Source organism: Sebastes fasciatus, chromosome 18 (genome assembly GCF_043250625.1).
Source record: "Sebastes fasciatus isolate fSebFas1 chromosome 18, fSebFas1.pri, whole genome shotgun sequence".
Taxonomy (NCBI): domain Eukaryota; kingdom Metazoa; phylum Chordata; class Actinopteri; order Perciformes; family Sebastidae; genus Sebastes; species Sebastes fasciatus.
In genome coordinates, this window is record NC_133812.1 from 24836215 (window position 1) to 24860149 (window position 23935).

Here is a 23935-nt window from a genome sequence, read left to right on the forward strand (position 1 = left end):
TTTGTGTTTTCCCTTTTAATTAGTCACCCATCTGTAGCTTTCAGTAGAGGACCAACAGAACTCCAGAGCCAAATAAGTGGAAAATATCATAAAACTTTTCACTGTGAAATGCTCAGTTGACTTCCCTCGCCATTAGTGATGTTGAATTAAAACTTATTTACTGCACTAAGTGATTCAGCGTTCTCAGAATCTGGAATCGTTTAATGCCTTGTTGACACCTCATTGTCACTGGTGGGGTGCTTCCTACCCACTTGCAAATGCACAAACACCCACTGTTAAACACAAAACCTAGACACACACATATGCTCATATACGGGAAGAAATACACTCGTACAGAGAGCACACAAATGCAGACACACACTTACCATCTGGTAGGTGCAGTAATGATACTAGAGGATGGAAATGAGAAGGGAACGCATGCAAACCGGAGCAAAATATCCGATTTTAATATCTGGCCGTATTCGAAACGGCCAGAAATGGTAGCGCTACCGCGACACTGTCCCCTATGCATTGAAGCATGTATGTGCATATATGAATTCACAGCCAAACACACACACACATACACGCTGATAGATTAATGTGGATGCTTGTCATGCTGACAGCAGCCGTTTAAGCCGGTAAGGTTACGCTTGTTGTAAGCTGTTTCCTGTATGAGCTTCTGTAAAAATGTGAAAATATAAATGGAGCATACACTTCCTGTCCCTGCCTCCCGTCACGATGAAGGCATTGAGAACTCTTGCATGGAAATGGGTTTACATTCCCACTTGAAATCATTATAAAGGAAACCGTCTCTGTGGGATAATATGGCAATCTGATGTTTATGGACACTTAAAATCCTCTACAGCATTTTTCTGTGTGATTTCGGCGTTGGCCAGAGCTGCAACCGCTGCACCTCATACACACAACTGCAGAGCGACAATAAAATGCATGAATAAGATATGAAGTCGACATAGAGATGTAACAGATCTGTTTTCTGTTTGCCTTCACACAGCATCGCCCGCTTCACACCAAGCTGAGCAAACACTAACGTAGGTAGGTAGATAGATAGATAGATAGATAGATAGATAGATAGATAGATAGATAGATAGATAGATAGATAAAAACTATTTGTATGAATGTTTTGGTGTGGGAATCACCAGAGGCCCCACAATGCAATTATTGTGATTTTAAACATTTTGCGATACACTGAGTATTGTGATAAGATATATTGTGATATACTGTGATTTATTACCTTTTTTCAACTGCAAATTATGCAGTTTGTCAACAACTGTTTTATCTAATACCTCTGTTCATTCACATATCTTGAGGTCAGAGGTCAAGGCACCGCTTTGAAAATGGTAATGCCAGTTTTTCCTCACCAAAATTTAGCTTAACTTTGGAGTGTTATTTAGTGTTCTTCCCGACAATCTAAAATGACATGGTTGGTAGCAATCGATTTTCTAGTTTCATATGACATCATTACCTTCACTCTAGACTTAAAGACGGAGCCCGCAACAACTTCTGAAAGACAGAATAGAGGCAGTCGGATTGTTTCGAGGTTAATAGTTTATAATAAAAGATCGATATTTGACGTCCATGTATTGATACAATATTGCCACAAACAATATCGCGATACTGTGCTGTATCGATTTTTTCCCCCACCCCTAGAATGATTTATGATCTGCGACTGCTATGGTTAAGATTTGGTTGAGATTAGGCACTTAAAAATGCTTTGGAAAGATTGTCAGGGCCGTAGCCACCAATTAGCACACTGAGGTCATGTCCTTGGTATTTTTTCTGTGTTTTTAAACAACCTTGGTGGAGTTAGTAAAATCCTGGCTATAGCCCTGTGGCAATGTTCAAGTTAGAGAAATATTGTGGTAATGGTTAAAACCAACCATCGTCGACGGCTGGTAGGAGATGGCATGCAAACGGCAATTTCTGGACACTTTGCATGTCCCAACATCATCACAAGAGAGGACAGACATTCTTAGCATGACCACAAGAAGATGCTTGTTCGGAAAACATACACATACAGTTTGTCATTTTAAAGGACCAGTGTGTAACATTTAGGGGGATCTATTGTCAGAAATGGAATTTAATATTAATAGGTATGTTTTCTTGAGTGTATAATCACCTGAAAATAAGAATGGTGTTTTCATTACCTTAGAATGAGCCGTTTATATCTACATAGGGAGCGTGTCCTCTCTTTACGGAGACGCCTGCCATGTTTCTACGGTAACTACGAGTTAACCAACGTCACTCCACTCTGCCACCAGGAAACAAGAAACTCTGTTGGTCTGAAGGAGCTGCAGCATTTATTTCTGCACAAACTGCAGCTTTCACTGAACATTCACTTGATATTCTCAGAGCTAAAACTAACTGTCTTCTGCTCCATTGCTCTCTTATTCTCTCACACACATTTGCCAGCACTGTCTTCTACACCACTCACTTCCCACGTAGGCCTGCAAACACACACACACACTTTACGCACTGACTCTGCTATTCTCTTAATGACCTACGCCACTCTTACATCAACTGGCTCTAGATGGGGCCATTCACATTTTCACGCCAGCCACGGTAGCTCTCCTACACGCTTGGCACACAGGAGAGGTTGCAATATGCAATCTCCCCGCTAGATGCCGCCAGATGTTACACACTGGACCTTTAAGCATTTGAACGAATGTCCATCTTTTTTCAGCTGAGGACAGTCTCAGTCAAATCTCCCAATTCAACACTGCACAACAATGCCAAAATGTATAGCTGATGCAGGAAGCAGTGTGCCATTTATGTAGCAAAGTGGAAAGCAAGTATGGGCTAGTCTGGGTGGTGTACAGGCATGTGAAGTATGTCACTGCCATGTGCAGATATTGTAGAAAGTGGGACTGGATGGAGTACATATGTGCATACATGCATGCAGACAGTAAATGCATGAACGTTTTGGTTCAGTGGTTAGAACAGTGAGCTGCAGACATGAAGGCATGCATCTGGAAAAGACAAGACTCCTCTCTTCACCACAGGCCAGGCCACTCCACTTGAGCTGATTGATTTCCCATCAGTTCTGTATCCCTGATAACTGCATGCCTGGAGGGCTGCAATGGCTCCAATATTTCACCGCTATGTACCCGCACAGCCACGCTCTGTTTAAAGCCTGCTTCACAATGTCTGCAAGTGTGTGTGTGTGTGGGCATATATGGGTGGACCGGCACCAGCAGCAATAGCTATATGAGGATGTGTGGTAGTGACAGGCCAAACATTTCTGCATGTATACAAGACAAGAAGAAGCTTTGCATTCTGCTCCTGCTACACAGCCTCTTTATTTTCTTGTCAACAATCCTCCACTGAAGCAAATTAGCTGAGCTTGTAGCAAGAGAATGCCCACAGTCAAAACAGTGATAAGGAAAAAATCTTTAATCACCATGCAGATGGTGCGGTTTGTTATGATACCACAACACCTACTCGTCTAACTCCACACTGGCAGCGATTGCTCAAAATCAACAAATTAGTTTTCTCCTGTAGCAACACTCTCAGGTTTGAAGTTTCTGATTTATAAGTGTCCAGTGTTGCTATTGTAACTCTGCTTTATGAGATGCTGAGCAGTTTGCCAAATTGCCCTCCAACAGAAAAACTGCCATCTGAGGTGGTAGTGATTTTTTTTTTTTTTTATAGCTGGAGCTAATCATACATCAGTTCTTACCGTGTTAAAGTGTGGTACAGACAGAAAGATAAACGTCTTATCTTCCACTCAGGGCAATTTGCTTCTCTGTTGGAATAGCAGCAGTGACTGAGCTCTTGCTGTGACCCTTACCTAGTTACCTTTCCAATTTGTATTCCAGCCAAAGACATTATGCTTTTTTCCCGTGCATAATATTATCTTAGGATGCTGCAGACATTTCAAACAGCTGGCTAATTTAAGTGGCTTTATTCCAGATGTGAAACACTCTGGCTGTTATCTCTCAGATAAAATGTTGTCGCCGCTGCCTTGTTACATATAAAATGACCTTTTTTTTCTTGGAGCTCTTTTAGATAAGCTCGGGTAAAACGCTTGATTAACACTTAGAAAGCCAATGAATTTTCTGGCTCCTCAGGGGAAACTAACAAACCGTTAATTGAACAGGTTAGATGTGTGAACACTATTTTCTTGCCTGATTTTGAAATGTTCTGGGTTGTGTAAGAAATAAGGAGAAGTGAATGAGGGGGTATTTTAACATATTTAAAATGTTATGATTAGGGCTGTCTAAGTTAACGCGATAATAATGTGTGAACGCCAATTCGTTTTAGCGCCTCTAATTTCTTTAACGCATTAAAGCAACTTGCGATTTTTAATTACCTCTTAAAAATCAGGCGGGCCGCCATCTAGTATTAAAGCCAGAGTGAAGATACTGGCATCATATGAAACTAGAAAACCTAAAGAATCCATTGGTACCAATCATGTCATACTAGCTTGTCACGAAGGAGGTCAAATAACGCTCCCAACTTGCGCTAAATTTTGGCGAGGAAAAACTAGCATGACCATTTTCAAAGGGGTCCCTTGACCTCTGACCTCAAGATATGTGGATGAAAATGGGTTCTTTGGGTACCCACGAGTCTCCCCTTTACAGACATGCCCACTTTATGATAATCACATGCAGTTTGGGGCAAGTCATAGTCACGTCAGCACACTGACACACTGACAGCTGTTGTTGCCTGTTGGGCTGCAGTTTGCCATGTTATGATTTGAGCATATTGTTTTATGCTAAATGCAGTACCTGTGAGGGTTTCTGGACAATATTTGTCATTGTTTTGTGTTGTTAATTGATTTCCAATAATAAATATATACATACATTTGCATAAAGCAAGCATATTTGTCCACTCCCATGTTGATAAGAGTATTAAATACTTGACAAATCTCCCATTAAGGTACATTTTGAACAGATACAAAATTTGCAATTAATTTGTGATTAAGCACGATTAACTATCGACAATCATGATTAATTGCGATTAAATATTTTAATCGATTGACTTCCCTAGTAGTGATAAGGGATCCACCAATACCGATACTGAAATCGGATATCGGGCCGATACTGAATCAAATAGCTGGACAGTGGGGCCGATCTACAGGCGATACCCAAAGCCCAGGTATTGCTATCGGGACTGAAAAAGTGGGATCGGTGGATCCTTAGTTATGATAAATGTAATGCATCTAGAAAGACTGAAACTGTTCTTTGACCAATCAGGGATACACGACTAAATATGCAAAGTTTCATATCTCAGCTTTGGCTTTACTTTTAAGCTTCTGGGTGCGTATACTCGTGTGTTTGTGTATGTATTTGCATGTGTAGTGATTAGAGAGAGAGGCAAGCAAGCAAAGTGATGCCAGTTTTTCCCCCCCGACTGCTGTGCTTACATTAGCATAGATCATGCAGCAATCCATAATACATGGCTCGTTAACAAGGTTGGTATTTTTGATCCATAATTAAGGAGTATATTTTCAAAGAGTTTCCAGAGTTAAACATGTGATGGCTGCAAGCTGCTCTCTCTCCCCTCTCTGCCACTCCCAGGCCACGTTATTGTACAGTACGGTTGCTATTGATTCGCCGTGCCGTTTGGCTATTGATTGGAGTGGACGCCATTATGTCAGTGAGATTATAGCCCTCCGAAGCACAGTGACTCTGAAGTGGAAAAACCAGTGGCTGAGAACCGATGAGATGAGCCGAATGCTTACTGCATCAGACGCAACAGCAGCTGTGTTTCAGCTAATGACACAGAGCGGAGCACGGCACAGGACCGCACAGCTTAGCTTAGCGTAGCATGGCACAACCTTGCCCAGAGTAGGAGCCTATAGCACAGCAAAGACAGAGCACTCTCATTTCTATCTGTGCCAATGGGAGCGACAGACACACACAGGGGAGTGAAAAATCCCATTCACTATTCCAGACACACATATTTCTTTTATTGGTGCCGTTCATTGTGGCCTAATATTCTCTCTGACAGCCATTGCCTCCCACATTGTCTTCGTTTGATCATTCAAATTGACCACAATTCACTCTGCGGTGGCGTGAGGGGGGGGAGGGTTTTTTAAAGACCTGGGATGATTGGGAAAGGGGGTTGTGGAGCGAGGAGGGCGAGTGGGTGTTCACCGCCTCGGCCTGCTCTCTGGCTCTCAGACCAGCCGGTCATGTATTCATAGCAATATTGAATTTAATTGCCTGAATTTTAAGAGGCCCATAAATGGAATTCCAAGCATGCAAGAACATGAACCGCCGTGCCACGAGCATGTAAAGTGCACACTCATGAAAAGCAACTCTGCAATCTGTGTAATGCAGAAAATCTAAAGCAGAACCTGCTGTGTCCTGGATGCCAATGAGGGCTCGTATCTGCTGACCCCAAGGTTGCACGATGTGCCGTGCTTTCCAATGAGGCACAGTTTGAGACGAGTTAAGAGGTAACCCCTCTGGGTGGCAAACGACTATTAAAAGTGGCCTTGCTTTTATGGTATGAGAAGCACCTGCAGATAAATGCCTTGAATTCAGTCTCTTATCCTGGGAGCTTCATTTCAAACGAGACAAAAAAGGCGGTTTAGAGAGAGGTAACAGGCAATTGTGTGGCCTGCCCTCTGTAGGGCCACTTTTCAAATTCAAATTCATGGTCTGTTTATTGGATAATAAATTGAGCATGAAAGATTAATTTGCATTTAGTTCATCATCCCCAAGATATAGAGCAGCAATTTCTATAGCGTCCAGAGCTTAATAACCCAGAGGCCAAACTGGCATATTAAAAAATCTCTCTTTTGGGGAGTCAAGCCCCGTGGCGACATCCCCGCTGATTCACACTTTCTCGCTTCCTTCCACTCAATTCTTGTCACTCACAGCCTGAGCCGACATATCAGACACAGTTAACGCCGAGCCCCGAGTTATCACACATTCAGTGTAATCAAAATCCTAATGAACATCATTAAAATCAAGGCTTTAAAAAAAAGCGAGGCTTACATCTCTGTGGGTTTACACAGTCAGGGTGTGTGTGTGAGTGTTGAGGGCTATCAGAGCCTGTTAATGCGCCGCAGGCAAAAAGCACAGGGGTCACCTCTTATTCAAAGCAGGCCTGACATGGGCATTTCTCTCCCTTTACATTCTGAGAATTAATTTCTTCGCGCCGCAGCAGACAGTTCAAGTGATGCATGGGAGCGAGCGAGCAAACGGAAGCCGGGTGGCCACATCAATTTCAAGCGCCCAGTCTGGCAACCAAAAGGTCACATGTTTAATCCCAGCAACAGCTCATGTGCAGCCGGGATTAAAAGGGTGTAGAATAAATAAATCCTTGAATGTGACAGTGTTTGCCAACACTTGAGACATTAGGGATTTGACTAGTACGGCGCCAACCAGTGATTATTTTCATTATCGATTAACATGCTGCTTTGTTTTTATTTATTTATTTGACAGGAACAATACATGGAGGTATTGTTACACTTAATTAAAGTGAAACCGATGCATATAGGACTTCTAGCTAATAGCTAATTTGCAGACCTTGTCCCTGGTTTGGCTTTTAAGAAAACATAAAAATACATAATACCACATCATACATTACAATCAATATACGTATATATATGTATGTTCCCAATCAGTAAGCAGTGATCATGGGTTTATTTTCTTGATTAATCAATTAAAGCTGCAGTGGGTGAAATGGAGCAAATATGATTAAAAAAAGTTATTTTTATAAAACAGTCGCTATATCCTGACAGTAGTGCAACATGAAACGGTCAAACTAGGCAGTGCTGATCAAATATGAATCAATATTCTGTTACTGTAATGCCTATTTCTCGCCTCAAATGTTTTCAGAATCATATTGTAGTGTACTGTTTAGCTGTAAAATGAAAAAGTTTGTGACCCGGCAGCCATGTTGAGATCAAGTTGAGGAAATACCAAGCACCGCCCACCAGTTGGAGCACAGCCAATTGGAACACTCTCTCTCTCTCTGAAATGACCTGTGATTGGCCAAAGTCTCCCATCACAGGCTAGATTTCTTAAAGCCTGAAAACAGAGCCGTGAGGAGGTGCAGAAGTCTAGTTTTCTCTCAGAACACTTGAATTACAATATGCTAAAAGGTTATTATGGAATTTTTGCCCAATGATGCCAAAAACTTTCTGCCTACTGAAGCTTTAATATGCTGCTTATTTTCTTGATTAATCGGTTATGAAATATCAGGAAATTGTGAAAAATGGCCTATGCAATTTCCAGTCCAACAACTGTCAAATAAGACAAAGAAAAGCAGCAAGTATCCAAAATTGATAAGGTAGAAAAATTACGTAAATGATGATTCGATTGGCAGAATAGCTGCCTAATCATTTTCTAACAACTACTGATTAATTGATTAATCATCTGAGCTCTTAGTTATGACTGATGGTTGCCACGATGGTTGATCAAATATCTTGTCAAATACCTATATAGATATTTGTCAAGCCTATATGCTTCTATACATTATAGGCATTATAATAGATAAACTTGTAAGATCATCTTCTGGTGAAACACAAAATCCCATAAAGAGGATCCATGCAGCCTTCATGTTTCCTGTTGAAGTGACATTGAGCAAAAAAAAAAAAAAAAAACCTGAACCCACAGGCTGCCCACTCATAAATCACGCTGGATTAAAAGCTAATGAAAGAAAAAATGTTATATAATATAATATGAATGTATAGGTTAAAAGGGAGGAAGCGCCTGTATGGAGCTCATTATCACAGAGTCTGAGTTATTATCAGTGTGGTGAGGAAAGAAGCACGAGGGGGGTTGCGAGGGTTATATATTTTCTTAGTGACTCCAAGCTGCTGGCCGCGTGCCGTGGGGGTGGTGTATGTGTGTGTTTGTGTGTGTGTGTGTGTGTGTGTGTGTGTGTGTCCTCACAACATGGATGGGCTGATTTTTTCCGCGCAGACCTGAGGCACGAGCTGACTCTTCAAAATAAAAACAGCTGCCTTTAAATAAAAACTGACGAGAGGGAACAACAGCTGGCTTTATAGGCTACAACTATAACCATAATGATAATGACATTAATAATAATGATAATAAGCATCACATCACAGCACATGAATTCACTATCAGGAGGTTGCAAAGCGCTAAAAAAAAAAAATTTTGCTGGTTTTAACATGGAGAAGAGTCACAAACTAGACTGGTAGAAAGTGGCAGCATTCATGAAATTTTTTCCTTTAAACTCACAGGTTAATAAACTACTGAACTGCTTTATTTTAATGAATTCCCTTAGATTTAGTCCTATTTGTAACGCCTGGCGTGCAGCTCTATAATGTCTCTCTCCGAAGCAGCGTCGAGACAAGTCATGACACGTTCAACAAATTGTGTAAGAGTGATTTTCTTTCTTTTTTTTCTCGACTAACATGATGAGACACAAGCAGAAAAAGAAGCAGCTGTTTAAACTCTGACTGGCTCACCTCCAGTGGACGCTCAGTCAGTCGCTGTCCAGGGTGCTGAAACGCTCAGTCGCTGTCCATGGTGCTGAAACGCTCAATCGCTATCCGGGGTGCTGAAACCAGTCAGTCGCTGTCCAGGGTGCTGAAACACTCAGCCGCTGTCCAGGGTGCTGAATCTCATCGCTGTCTCTCGTTGTAAATCCGCTGCGAGGAGCTGCCGAAAAACGCCGGTTAAGTTAAAGAAAATCCCATTTTCCCAGCTGCATGTCCAACCCAACACAACACAGACAGCTGAGACTGTCCCTCAAAATGAATGAATTCAAATAGAAACTGGTGGATGTTAAAAGTGCAGCCTGCTTGCTGGCTGCGTGGAGCCGCTTTGGCAAGTGTAACTGCTGAGGCTTCTTCGCTAGTTCCTCCGGATAGACTCGACCACCTCTCTCTCTCTCTCTCTCTCTCTCTCTCTCTCTGTCTCTCTCTCCCTCCCCTATTCTCCTCGCTCAATCAATCACTGTTCAATTCAAATATGTTGGAGTGACAAAGAAGGAAAACCAACAGCCTCCAGTATCCTGTAACAGTAAGACATGAGCTAATGACTGCCAAACACAAATCAGCTTTATTGGCAGTGATGTGATGAAGAAACATTCAATTTAACATTAAAGCTGCAGTGGGTAGAATTGGAGCAAATAAAAAAAAAAAAGTTATTCGGTAACACTTCATTTTACGGGTCTGCAAATGTCATGGTATTTAGGTGATGATTAACAAATAACCTATTTGAAATTACTGCCAAATTACCCCAATATTTACCTCAAAATCCATCGAAAATTACTTTATTATAAACATTATTTAAAAATTATATTCTGGTTATTTAATTTAATACATTTCCAGGAAAAGAATACAATGTTAATTGATATGCTTTATTTCCCTGAATCATTACATTAGCATCAATAAGTCACACTATGGTGAGATTTGTGCCTGATCAGAAGTGTCTTCTATTAGTTTTGGTTTTCCACATCCGATGAAGAGCAGCCGCTTCTCAAGCCTAAGGGCCCTATTTTAACCATTATATGCTACTTTAGCATATAGTTATTAAATAATGTTTATAATAAAGTCATTTTCGATACATTTTGGGGTAAATATTGGGATAATTTGTCTGTAATTCCAAAGAAATTTCAAATAGGTTACTTGCTAATCATCACCTGATTACCATGAAATTTGCAAACCTGTAAAATGAAGTGTTACCAGTGTACTGACAGTAGTGCATGAGACAGGTAATCTGAAAAAAAACATGTTCCTCTGTGTCCTCTGTGTCTTCTGGTGCTCCTAATGGCATCTGCAAGATTTCACAGACCGGAGGAAAACAACCAATCAGAGCTGATCTGGAGCCTCGCCGTCTCTGAGCAGCTGTCAATCACTCGCAAACTCCGATCAAACGGTCAAACTAGGCAGCGCTGATCAAATTTCAATCAATATACTGTTACTGTAATGCCTATTTCTCTCCTCAAATGTTTTCAGAAACATCTTGTAGTTTACTGTTTAGCTGTAAAATGAGAAAGTTTGCGACCTGGTAGCCATGTTGAGAACAGTTCAGGAAATACTAAGCACCACCCACCAGCCGGAGCACAGCCAATAGGAACGCTCTCTCTCTCTGAAATGACCTGTGATTGGTCAAAGTCTCCCGTCACGGGCTAGATTTTTTAAAGCCTGAAAACAGGGCCATGAGGAGGTGAAGAAGTCTAGTTTTCTCTCAGAACACTTGAATTAGAATATGCTGAAAGGTTATTATGAAATTTTTGCCCAACGATGCCAAAAACATTCTTCTTACTGAAGCTTTAATTCAATTCGAATGTGCCAAAAACAATTATGACCCTGCTGCATAATAAGCTATAAGATGAACACAGAGGTACATGTTCTCTCAAATTCAAATTCAAATAAGCTTTATTGGCATGAATGTTGAGGTTACATTATTGTCTCTCTCTCTTACTCTCTTTCTCGCACAAACACACACACTGAGGGACTGAATTAAATTTATAGTCAATTTACTTACATAGAGGGAACAGCCATCTGTTTCAGGCACCTCCTGCCCCGTCATTTTGTCTTTTGTTTTTAACAGAGCAACAGTTTTCCACATAATATCCAGTGATTAATTATCGTCAACAACACCGGTGGAAGGATTAGTCACGAAAATAAAATAACTGTCTCATAATTAATTTGGGACTTTATGACAGCCGTATAGCCCGCATAGCAATATTATAAGAATTAGTGATGTCATAGGAGATAAAAATACCTTAATTTACACTACAAATATAAACTCACACAGTATGTGGGAGTAGCAGTACTAAAGTGGTTGTGTAGCAGATCAAAATGATGTAAGTATAAAAGTCAGTGTATGTTATTAAATGCAACATAAAACCCAGTGTTGAAGATCGGAATCAAAACACAAGACACTAAGAATATTATCTATATTACATGATACCATAAAAACAACTATTAAAATGCCACCATGCAAGCAGAGTTCATAAGATCAGAATGGAGTACCATGGGAACATTATACAGTAAGTGGCTGTCCTTTAGCTATATTACAGAAATATAAGATGAAACTGTAAACAAAACAAAGTGTCTTGCGAAACAAAACACCGTTCTCGAACACCGGCCTCCTGGTTAAAAGTTGTACGTTTGTTGGACCCATCTACCTCCCCTCCCGACGCCATAAGTGGTCTCTTTTATTTTATTCTACGTCACTAGCTCTGAGCGTGGCATATTTACCCAGATGCGTTTACATTGGACAGTACAAATACAAGATTCAAGATTCAAGATTCAAGCACTTTATTGTCATTGTGTAGTACGACGAAATTAGATTATGACAAGCCCATAGGTGCTATTGAAAAGATAATACAATAAAAAAAGAGATAATACAATATAAATATAAAAAATATAAAAGATAATGCAATATAAAAATACAATATGTATATTGGTGAGATGACAGATTTGCCAGATTATTGCACAATGTGTCTGTCAGATAATTATATAATTATTGCACAGCATCAGATAATTATTGCACAGAGTGATCAGCATATGTTATTGCACATATCCGTAACAGTAGATTTACAGTATTTACATTGCACAAAAGTGACCAACGTGTTATTGCACATGTCCGCCAAATGACACGCCAAAAGCATGAGAGGCGTTTGTATTGCACACTAAATGCCTTGCACATTATCGTAGCATTTATATGACTTTTCGTGCAAACAGGCTGGTTTTTGAAGGTATTTGGTCATAAACAGAAGTGGTCAAATTGAAATTCTGACCTGATCATGGCGCTAGATGAAAAGTCAGGAGATCATCACAGTTATTAGGCCTCATCCTCTGGAGATCTTGAATGTCTGTACAACAGTTCATAGTAATCCATCCAATAGTTGTTGACATATTTCAGTCTAGACCAAAGTGGTGGGCCAACTGACTGACCGACTTTTCCATCCGTAGAGCCATGCCGCTGGGGTGGCTAAAAATATTAAGCATGATTACCTAAACCCTCTACTGCAGAGTAGAGTTTCCCAAACTTTTTTTCTGGGGACCCACTTTTTAGAAAAGACAAACCATGGCGACCCAATTCACAAAGGCCTTATCTATAAATCATGAGAAGAGGAAATTTGTGTGCAAATGAACACTATCCTGACTATCTTTACTGCCTTTTCTGCATCACCTTATATTATCTTGAATAGGTGAACCAGCCATTTCGAAGAGATATACATTTGATGTATATCAACTTCATTTTAAGCATGTGTTGACAACATATATAAATACTTTATAAATGAGACCAAATGAATGCATGTAGGCAGAGTTAACAGGCTCTCGTTTTTTTCCTCTCATCCGTAAAACAAACAGAAAGTACGATAGCCTTTCGCATTAGATAATATGTTATAACTAAGCTACATTCGATTCAAATATGACCATTCAGGCTCCCTCATGTGGCTCAAAGGTGTACTGCAGATATAAATATTAAAAAAAAAGACTATGGAAGAGATTCTGCAAATTTATTTGGCGACCCCAAAGAACGTATATTGCCAAGAAGTAAAAGTCAGTTGTTGGTTCCATTGCAACATCAGCGCCCAGCAGCAAAGCTACGCTTCCGCGCCATTTTGGACTGAAAGCGACTACCGGAAAACGTGCCGTACAAAAGTAAAACAAAATAATTTTTCTTCTATTGTCATGGTCTACCGAAATGGCCTGTGTTGAACAATCAAATATTATAAATATCAGCGGTTTCAGTCCAAAATGGCGGCTGTTGTAAAGTAAAAAAAACACCAGAGTTTTGCCTCTTAGCTTCTTCAGTATACTCTTTAATAATAAAATCTCCTGCGACCCACCTGTGGGTCCCGACCCAGTCTCTGGGAATGACTGCGCTATTAAATAGCAGAATTATATAATCTATATTACATGCTACCATAAGACATTAAAATACCATCACGTAAGATAAAGTCATAAATTCAAGGTTGAGTGCATGGACGCATTATAAGTGGTTATCTTATAGTGATATTATAGGAATAGGAGATGAAAATGAAAGAGGATAAGGTTACTTGCTCACTATCAACTAAGACAGACACAGTATGAATCTGTGTTAAGAATAACATGATTCCATAGAAGATAAAAAACACTCAAGCACACTGTAAAGACACGGTTGAAGTACCGTACACAGTCTATATGCTAGCTATGTCCCTGTAGGGTTGTAATGGGACTATTGTGGTGTGTTTGCGTTGGGGACTTGGCAGCCCCCGTCCCCGTAGAGGAGAGGAGTCTGCTCTGTCTCATTAGCTTTCACAACCACATCTATATAGAGTGACTGCGCATAGCTACTTCAAATCAAGTAGGCACAGAAAAACCCTCCTGCACTTGCTCGTCAGTTTAAAGTAATTCAGAACCCACACATACCGGCATCACATTAAAAGCAATTTTCAATGATTAGGGTTTTCATAAGCCAATCAGTGGCGATTAGACTCGGAGATAGAGGGAGATGTGAGGTGACTGTCGGAGTGAGCTTTGATGGGGCAGATCAGAAGGTTATTCCTCGGTCTGAGTCAAAGTGAATGTAGGATGAGAGGTGTTAAATATTGAGGGTTCCCCCCTCCTCCCCTGTTAGATCCGCAGCTCCAGCTCTCATGTTTTTGGGGTGTGAGAGAGATTGTCCTCGGGCTGCCAAGGAGGGGAAGTTGACTGCGTGATGCATGCTTTCATCATACAGGGGTGAGGCTCTACAGTCCACTGTAGCTACCTGTGTGACCCTAGCAGAATATAAAGTGGTGGAGAGCATTCAATAAAAGAAAGCAGCGGTTGTATCGCAGAACAAAATCTTACTTTCAAAATCCATATATTCACACAACTCCTTCTTGTGTGCAAATCAATTCACAATATAACATGGTGGAAGATCCTATTAGGGAACTTATCTCCGGGTTCCTCATCAGTCTCAATTAGGCAGCACGGACTGATACAGAGTTATTATGGCAACATACAGTACAGTACACCCAAATACATCTTTTTTTTTATCATTCTAAAACATTATCTGGTATGTTTTACAAAAACATAAGCAAGTAACCAATGAAGTAAGAGATAGAGTTAGATAGAGATTAGCTACAGACTTTGTCACACATCAGTTTCACAATCACTGCAACAGGATTAAGATTACAACATCTGTGCCGTTATGTTAATGCCTAATCTCGGGGCCAGACTTTGTGTAACAGAAATACAAGTGGATCAGCACAACCTGATCTCACAGGGAGGCGTATAAATTACACGATATTACAACGACATTCTGCGTGTCATGATGACACATTTCAGGCTGTTTGTGTGGCATTTGTACGGCACGCAAAAAAACTATGGTAATGGCCGCAGTTATGTTTAGGCATAGACTGTATATAAGAAGTGGACGTAGTCATCGTGACGTCACCCACTGGTTTGTGGACTGCTGTTTTGAAGCCTTGAGTTCATCTTCTTGGTATATGGCCATCGCTATCTTGGTTTTTTGCAACCAGAAGTGACTCTAGCGGGTGGGGCTACGTACAACTCTGAATAACATTTTCAGGCTACCAAAATGTGGGTTAGGGTTAGGGTTAGGGTTAGGGTTGGGTTAGGGTTAGGGTTAGGGGTTGGGTTAGGGTTAGGGTTAGGGTTAGGGTTAGGGGTTAGGTGTTAGGGTTAGGGTTAGGGTTAGGGGTTAGGGGTTAGGGTTAGGGTTAGGGGTTATGGTTAGGGTTAAGGTTAGGGGTTGGGTTAGGGTTAGGGTTAGGGGGTTAGGGTTAGGGTTAGGTTTGGGTTATGGTTGGGGTTGATAGATCCGGTGGAGGTTTGTTTGCACTGGCCTAAAGATCTGTATGTAAGTGTGTGTGGCTGTATGATGCTTTATGTGTGAACCGGTTCCTGTTCCTGTCGGGATGGATGGGTGAGGTGGCCGGAGCAGCTCTTCGCCCCGGGAGGCCAGGGTTCGACTCCCAGACGAGGTGGAGGACCAGGACACGGTCCCCTAGCCGACGGGGAGCTGATGTTTTTTTGGTGGGACAAGGAGGGAAGGTAAGGAGACAACTGCACAGGTCCTGGAAGGCCAATAATAAGGATAAGTAAAACAATAAAAGAGAATAAATAGAAGGACAGTGCTTTAGAGGGCTCTATGGTGGATAAGTAAAATATATGTGGAAAGTCAAGGTAAGAAGTGCTCACAATTCCAACATGCAAACAAAATTCATATAGATATTAAGGACATTTAAGGTGGGAAGGAGGCATGCAGAATGGTTGGTGTGGGCAAGCCAATAAATATCTAAACAAATGCAAATAGGAAGAGAAAATAGTGAAAACAAAGACCCAAACAAGCAAAACATATATAAAAAAAATGAATGTATATAAAATATATATAATCACAAACATAGAGTATCTTAATTTAGAATAAAAGCACTAAAAGGAATAAGAAGGAATAAAGAGGACCTGTGCAGTGTCAAGATAGAAGTGTATTTTTTTATTGTTTGATTTGTAATCTTCTCTGGAGGAGGGTCCCAGGTAACACTGTTGGGAAGGAAAATGGGTGAAACAGATGAGGTTGGAGAGGGAAGGATTAGGTTTGGGGAAGGAAAGGAGATGGAGGGTGAGGGGTGGAGAGGGGAAAGGGAAGGAGGTAGAACCGTAGGATTCGGGTTGAGGGGGTCAGGGAAGGAAGGAGAGGGTCAGAAGGGTTGGGGTTAGGGTAAGGGGGAGTGGGGGTCAGGGATTGGAGGTAAGCGGGGAGGGGGCAGATGGGTTAGGGTAAGGAATGAGGTTGAGGGGAAGGGATCGGGTTAGGGTTAGGGTCAGGGTAAGGTATGGGGTTCAGGATTAGGGGTTAGGGTTAGGGTAAGGTTGGGGGTTAGGGTTAGGGTTAGGGTTAGGGGTTGGGGTTAGGGTTAGGGTAAGAGGGTGGGTTAGGGTTAGGGTTAGGGGGTTAGGGTTAGGGGTTAGGGTTAGGGTTAGGGTTAGGGGTTAGGGTTAGGGTTAGGGTTAGGGGTTAGGGATTAGGGGGTTAGGTTAGGGTTAGGGTTAGGGGTTAGGGTTAGGGTTAGGGTTAGGGTGGGTTAGGGTTAGGGTTAGGGTTAGGGTAGGGTTAGGGTTAGGGTTAGGTTTAGGGTCAGGGGTTAGGGTTAGGGTTAGGGTTAGGGGGTTAGGGTTAGGGTGGGTTAGGGTTAGGGTTAGGGTTAGGGTTAGGGTTAGGGGTTAGGGTTAGGGGGTTAGGGTTAGGGTTAGGGTTAGGGGTTAGGGGTTAGGGGTTAGGGTTAGGGGTTAGGTGTTAGGGTTAGGGTTAGGGTTAGGGGTTAGGGGTTAGGGTTAGGGTTAGGGTTAGGTTTGGGGTTATGGTTAGGGTTAGGTGATCCTGTTTTTGGTTTGGTTGCACTGGCCTAAAGATCTGTTTGTAAAAATGATAAAACCAATAAAAGAAAAAGGTAAAAGAATGTATGAGTGTGAAGAATGTGTATATGTGTTGTGTCAGTATGCTTCGTGAAACGGTGGATGAGAGGCAAAGGACAGCTCCCTGTCCCGGGAGACCCGGGTTCGAATCCCAGCTCAGTCGACCCTGGGGCTACGATGATGGAGGGACCGGATGAGGACCAGTGAGCAGGTAAGCTGCTACCTGGGCCGGAACTTATTCATTTCTAGTAGGGTAAGACACCGGTTCTGGTAAAAGGAAAAGTCCAGATAAAACAAGGGGGGCCCAGGCTTGTGGCACACCCAGGAGGGAGCACCACTGTGCGACCACGAGCAGCGATAAATAACGCATGATAAGAGAGAAAAATTGTAATAAATATAATAATAAAAAATAATATAATAATAAAAGGACATGCAAAAGTGCTGGGGTGGGAAGTGCTAAGAACTAATCAAAATCATGCAAAAAAAAGTACAGTCGTGGTCACACTAGCGCTCCCCCATGTGCGCGCACAAAAGCATAGGCCCCCAAAATATAAATAAAATGGACTGGTTAAAAGAAGTTTGGGAATAAATTGAAACATTAAGATGAATATGAAGGGATATAAGATTAAGAAAGATGAACTGGGAGTTCAAGGAGGGGATTCAGGATAAGACACAAGGGTAAACAAACTAGGTGAAGGAAACCATGCAGAAGGTTATGAATAATAAACATATAATGAGTAAATTAGGGTAGACGAACTAGGTGTGATGGGACATGCAGAATATTATGAATAAATACACATAATTTAAATAAGTTAGAGTAATAAGAAATAGGTAAATAATAAATAGAGCATATAATTTGGGAATGGGAAAAGGATGAGATGAGCAAAGACAAATAACGTATAAGGCAATAAATAAAAGAATAAAGAAAGTTTAAATCATGACCAGGAAGGTTTAATGAAGGAAAGGGGGGGACCTATGCAGTGTGTGACACAATTAGGTTTATGAAAAAGCCATTTTGGAATGAATGGAAAATGAATAGCACTGGAGTGGTTGAAAGTTTTAATTGTGATGTCCTGTTTTTCCTCCAGGGGGTCCCAGGTAGCAGCGCAGAGGAGTGTTGTAATTGTATGTTAATGGGGTTTGGGGTCCGGGTTAGGGGAAGGCGTAGGGTAGAGGGTTGTGTTTGAGGATAGGGGTCAGGGTCAGGGTTAGGGGGAGGGTTGGGGTTAGAATTAGGGTTGGGGTTAGGGTTAGGGTTGGAGGGTGGAGGTCAAGGTTAGGGTCTGGGTCAGGGTTAGGGTTGGGGTAAGGGTCAAGGTCAGGGTCAGGGGTTGGGGTTAGGGTTAGGGTTTGGGGTTAAGGTTAGGGTTAGGGTTTAGGGTTAAGGTTAGGGGTTAAGGGTTAGGGTTGGGGTTGGGGTCGGGTAGGAGGGGGGGGGAAAAAAGGTGATGGGGGAAAGAAAAAAGAGAGGAAGGGGGTGAAGGTCAAGGAGTAGGGGATGCTGTGGGGAGAAGGTGAGGTTATTCGGCATTGAGACCTCTGGGTGTGGTAGTGGTGAGTTTGTTGATCCATATTTTCTCTGCTCTTTTCCTCTGCCCACTGGTCCATCGGTCATTGGCTTCAAGGCCGGAGATGATGAGATGGTTGGGTGAGTGTTGTTGAAAGTGTTGGACCAGAGGAGTTGTAAGCTTACCTTCCCCAATGGTGTACAGGTGTTGTTTCAGTCTGGTGAGTATGGTGTGTTGTGTTTCGCCGATGTAGTGTTTATGGCAAAGGGTGCACGTGATGATGTATACGGTGTTGGTAGTCTTGAGGGAAAAGGAACCAAGGGAGGGATAGGCTGTTCTACTGTGGGGATTGTGAATGAATTTTCTGTTTTTGTAGTATGTGCTGTGTTGTGTATGAGGTGGGGGTCTATGGTTGGAGTATTTGGATCTGATGAGGATGTCCTGTAAGCTTTTGTTTTTGCGGTATGCGGAAATGGTACTGTGATGTTGAAGTGTTGGATGGTGTGTCTGGTAGTCTGTAAAGTTGTGTTTGATGATGCGGTGGAGTGTGGTGATTCTATGGGAAAAGGTGGAAACAAAGGGTAAGATATGTGGGGGTGCGGAGGTCGGGGGGTGGGGGTCTGGTGGTGGTGGCGGGTGACTGTCGGGTGGTATGGTGACCTGGGGTGGAGCAGGAGTGGGGGTGGAGCGGGTGGGAGCGAGAGAGGCCAAGGTGCTGTTTTTGATCGTACGGAGGAAGCGTTTGGAGTAACCTCTGGTTCTGAGGCTATTGAAGAGAATATTGGTGGAGTGTTGGAAGTCTGAGGGTAGGGAGGAAATGCGGTGAAACCGGATGAGTTGGGATTTGATGATGCCCTTGAAGGTGTGTTTTGGATGATAACTGGATTTATGGAGAAGTGCGTGAGTGTCGGTGGCTTTGAAGAAGACTTTAGTGACTATGTGTTTGTGTGTTGAGTTATGTGGCCGGAAAGAAACTGTGGTGTCTAGAAAATTGACCTGTTGTGAGTCTATTGTGTGTTTAAGAGTGATGGATGGGTGGTGGCTGTTAAGGGTATGGATGAAGGCTGGGAAGAGTGTTATGTCGTGTGGCCAGATTCCAAAGATGTCGTCGAGATAGCGGAGGTAGAGTGAGGGTGTGTGGGTACAGTTTGCCAAGGCTTCTCGCTCCCACTCGCTCATATAAATGTTGGCATAGGAGGGGGCGAATCGCTGACCCATGGCTGTTCCGTGGACCTGAAGGAAGTGGCGGTTGTTAAAAGTGAAGTCGTTGTTATTGAGGCAGATGTTTAATAATTGGATGATTTCCTTGTCTGGTCTATTGCTGTTGGGGTGTTTTTGAAAAATTGAGGTGACTGCTTGAAGACCGGATTCTGTAGGGATATTTGTGTATAAACTGTCTATGTCAAGAGTGAAAAGATGTGATTGGTTGGGAACAGCCATGGGTCGGATGATATCCAGGAAATGGTAGGTGTCCTTAATGTAACTGGGGTGTTTTATAGAAAGGGGGCCTAAGAAGTGGTCAAGGTATTGGGAAAGGTTGTAAGAGGTGCTGTTGCAATCGGAAACTATGGGTCTACCGGGAGGAACCTCAAAGGGAATTGTCCAGGTGGATGGGTCTTTATGGATTTTTGGTAATAAGTAAAGGTGTCTAGGGCGGGGGTTATCTGGTCCATAGAGAAAATCTCTCTGTTTGGCTGTGATGAATTTGTTGTGGTAGAGTGACTGTATGATGGTACGGAGAGTTGATTGTGTTTGTATTTGAATGCTGTCTGGGATGGGTCTGTAATACTGTGTGTTTGAAATTTGCCTGTTTGCTTCCAAAAGATATTGTTGACGGTCCATAATGACTATTTTTGATCCTTTATCTGCCGGTTTGATAATGATGTTGGGATTATGTGTGAGTTGTGTGAGGGCTATGTGTTCGACCTCCGACAGATTGTCTGGGACATCTGTCGGAGGCCGATATTTATGTAAGGCCTGTCTATTGAGGTGAAGGAGGTGGCGGGTTTGTCTGGTCAACTGGGAAGTGGCTGGTTCCCAGTTGGAGGGGTGTGTGAATGGAGTGAATTTGTAGGTGCTTCCGGATTTGAAGTATGTTGTGATTTTGATCCGTCTATGATATTGGTGGAGATCCCTTTGAAGTTCCTCCCAGTCAAATGATGATGGGCGGGGGACGAAGGAGAGTCCCTTCTCTAAGAGGCTGAGCTGTGCTGGGGAGGGGGTGAATAGTTTGGAGAGGTTGAGTGTGTTAGTGGGTGAGCTCCATCCCAGGTCAGGGTTGGGTGTTGATGCAGGGTTCAAGGGGTCAGTTGTATGTTGTTTGGTGTTGTGTGTGTATGTGTTGTGTACCGGGTTGGTTTCAGGAGAATTTATAAATTTAGCTGACGGCACCAGAAGTTGAAAATGAGTGTGGCTGTAGTCGGTGTCCAGTGGATGTTGTCTTTGTCAGTGATGAATTGGTCGTGGGGGATGTCCCAAAGGAAGTTGAAGGTAGTAAATTGTTTGTTAATGAGTTTGAGGTTGTCCTGTTGCAGAGGGGTGAGGTTAGTGGAGAAGTTCACTAGGGGGTAGTGGATGGATGCGTTGGGGAAGGTAAGCGTTGCCAGTTTATGCATGTTGTTCAATTGTTTAATTGAGGTGGCCTTGACTGATTGATCCTTATTGTTGATGCCCAGGGAGATGATGACGATTTTGGTGGTAGTGTTGGGTATGGTTTTTTGAAGGATCTGAGTGAAGTGGTAGAAATTAGCCCCAGGGTAACTGTCCAGTTGTATGTTTTGGTAGGTGTGAGCCGGGATCCTGTTGATGTTGGAGTCCCCTAGTACCACTACCGGCTTCCGGGGTCTGAAGTGCCAGTCTTGTAGTTTACGTGCTGGTCGTGCGATGTGGTAGTTGGGTAGAAATGTAGTTGGGGGGGTGGGTGTGAGGAATGGTGTGAAAAGAGGGGAGGGGGGGGAGGAGGAGGGTCCTGGGTTATTGTGGTACAGATGTGGGGGTGCGCCGGTTACCGGAGCGGCCGGGACCGGCGGCACGACCCCAAAAGAGCGTCGAGGGGAGGGCTCAGATCGGGCTTTCGTGTGGCCGACGTTGGCCTTTGCAATCCTCGTCATCACATGTATGCCCTCCTCTGTCTGCTCGATTGGGGCCCGCCGTCCGGACAGGCCGGTCCGGGAACCAGCGCCATCTGTTGGGTTGGAAGAGAGGGGAGAAAGTGAATCCTGAGAATTGTTGGAGGTATGGGTGCTGAGGCAAATGGTGTCCAGGGAAGTGTTATGACGGTGTTCAGGTGACTGGTGGATCTGGGCTTGAACTTGTAGGAGATTGCCTGCGGTGCTGGGTGGGATGTGATGGGGCTTGGTGCAGGAGGGCCCGGTGGGAGAGGTGGGATGTGGGAGAAGGGATGTATGTGACTGTAGTAAAGCTGGGGTTTTCTGGTGAGGGATGGGTAGGATAGGTGAAAGCTGGGGGTTAGGGTAGGCAGAGGGGGTCCCCCGGGTGGCTTGTTTGGGTCCCCGGGAGATCCCCCTGGCTCTTTGGGTGAGTGGGGAGGATGTGGCTGGTAATAATTTCCTTCTGGGAGACCTCCGTGGCTGCGGAGGTTCCCGGGTGTAGGTTGGCAAGGCGGGGGGCTGGCTGTGGGGTCCATACTGTGGTAAGAGGGGGGGTGGGGGAGGCCTGGGAGCCTGGCTGGGTGTGGGGCGAGGTGGGGCTGGGGCTAATATTGGAGTGGGGAGTAAAGGTGGACGGTAGACATTCTGTGAGTTGTGCCTGGTGATGTACTCGAAGAGGGAGGTGCGGGGTCCTAGGGAAAGGGAGGATTTGTGTGGAGCCGGCAGTGGTGGGAACTCCTCTTCATCCGATAACTCCGGGATGGGGGACAGCGAGCTGTCCAACCTGGGTGTGTTACGGTGTGTGGATAAAACAGTGGTGGAGTGGCTGGTTGTGTTGTGTTGTTTGTGTATGTTAAGTGTATGTTCTGCTATGTGTATTGTGTCTGGTCTAAGGCGTTGTCCGTACCGTTTTCTGGCCCAATTGGTAGCAATTTGTAGGGCCAGAGGGTTGCGGGTGGTGTTATTAAGGGTGTGTATGGTGGAATGATAATGGTCCTGGAGTATTGTCATGTTTTGTTGCATCCAATGTGTAGTGTTAGCTTGTATTTTAATGCGTGTGCTGTCTGTAGGTGTGGATGGTTTGATGAAATTTTTTAGGACAGTTAGGACCTAAAGCACCCCTAACTTAGGGTTAGGGGTTAGGGTTAGGGTTAGGGTAGGGTTAGGGTTAGGGTTAGGGGTTAGGGTTAGGGTTAGGTTTAGGGTCAGGGGTTAGGGTTAGGGTTAGGGTTAGGGGGTTAGGGTTAGGGTGGGTTAGGGTTAGGGTTAGGGTTAGGGTTAGGGTTAGGGGTTAGGGTTAGGGGGTTAGGGTTAGGGTTAGGGGTTAGGGGTTAGGGGTTAGGGGTTAGGGTTAGGGGTTAGGTGTTAGGGTTAGGGTTAGGGTTAGGGGTTAGGGGTTAGGGTTAGGGTTAGGGTTAGGGTTAGGGTTAGGGTTGTGAAACTGTGAAAGGGTTAAAGCGCTAAGACGAAAACATTGACAACACCCAGACCGGACAACGCCGTGGTAGCGACCTGTCAATCACAAGGTAGTCATGCCCTAAACTTTAGGGCATGACTACCTTAAAGCAGGGGATGCTTTAGGACCTAAAGCATCCCCTGCTTTATGGTCTATTTGACTCTAAATGGAACCATAATTTACTAAATGAACATCATGCTGTATTGAAGAAGACTTGAAACTAGCGATTGAGACCATAAACTCATGTTTACAATGTTTACTGAGGTAATAAACCAAGTGAGAAGTAGACTCATTTTCTCATAAACTTCTATACAATCAGACTTCTTTCTGCAACCAGAGGAGTCGCCCCCTGCTGGCTGTTAGAAAGAATGACAGTTTAAGGCACTTCAGAATTGGATTCACTTTTCAGACCCGGAGGTTGTCCATTGGGTTTAGGCAACAAAACCACTTAGTTAGGTTTATGATCCTCAAAGCTGCAAAGCTGTCATTTTAGCCCACAATGTTGGTAGCTCTCTGTTCCCATAGCAATGGGTTTCTTCCTCAGATTACATCTATGATGTATCTGTTG

General features: G+C 43.2%; 1 protein-coding gene across 1 annotated transcript in view; it reads right to left on the reverse strand.

Annotated features, from left to right (window-relative positions):
- tmem121ab (transmembrane protein 121Ab) overlaps positions 1–9916 on the reverse strand; it is a 50178-nt gene extending 40262 nt beyond the window's left edge. Inside the window, exon 1 of the mRNA XM_074616047.1 lies at positions 9395–9916. The gene's annotated coding sequence lies outside the window, so the exon portion shown is untranslated. The remainder of the gene's footprint in view (positions 1–9394) is intronic.
- Between the last annotated feature and the right edge of the window lie 14019 nt (positions 9917–23935).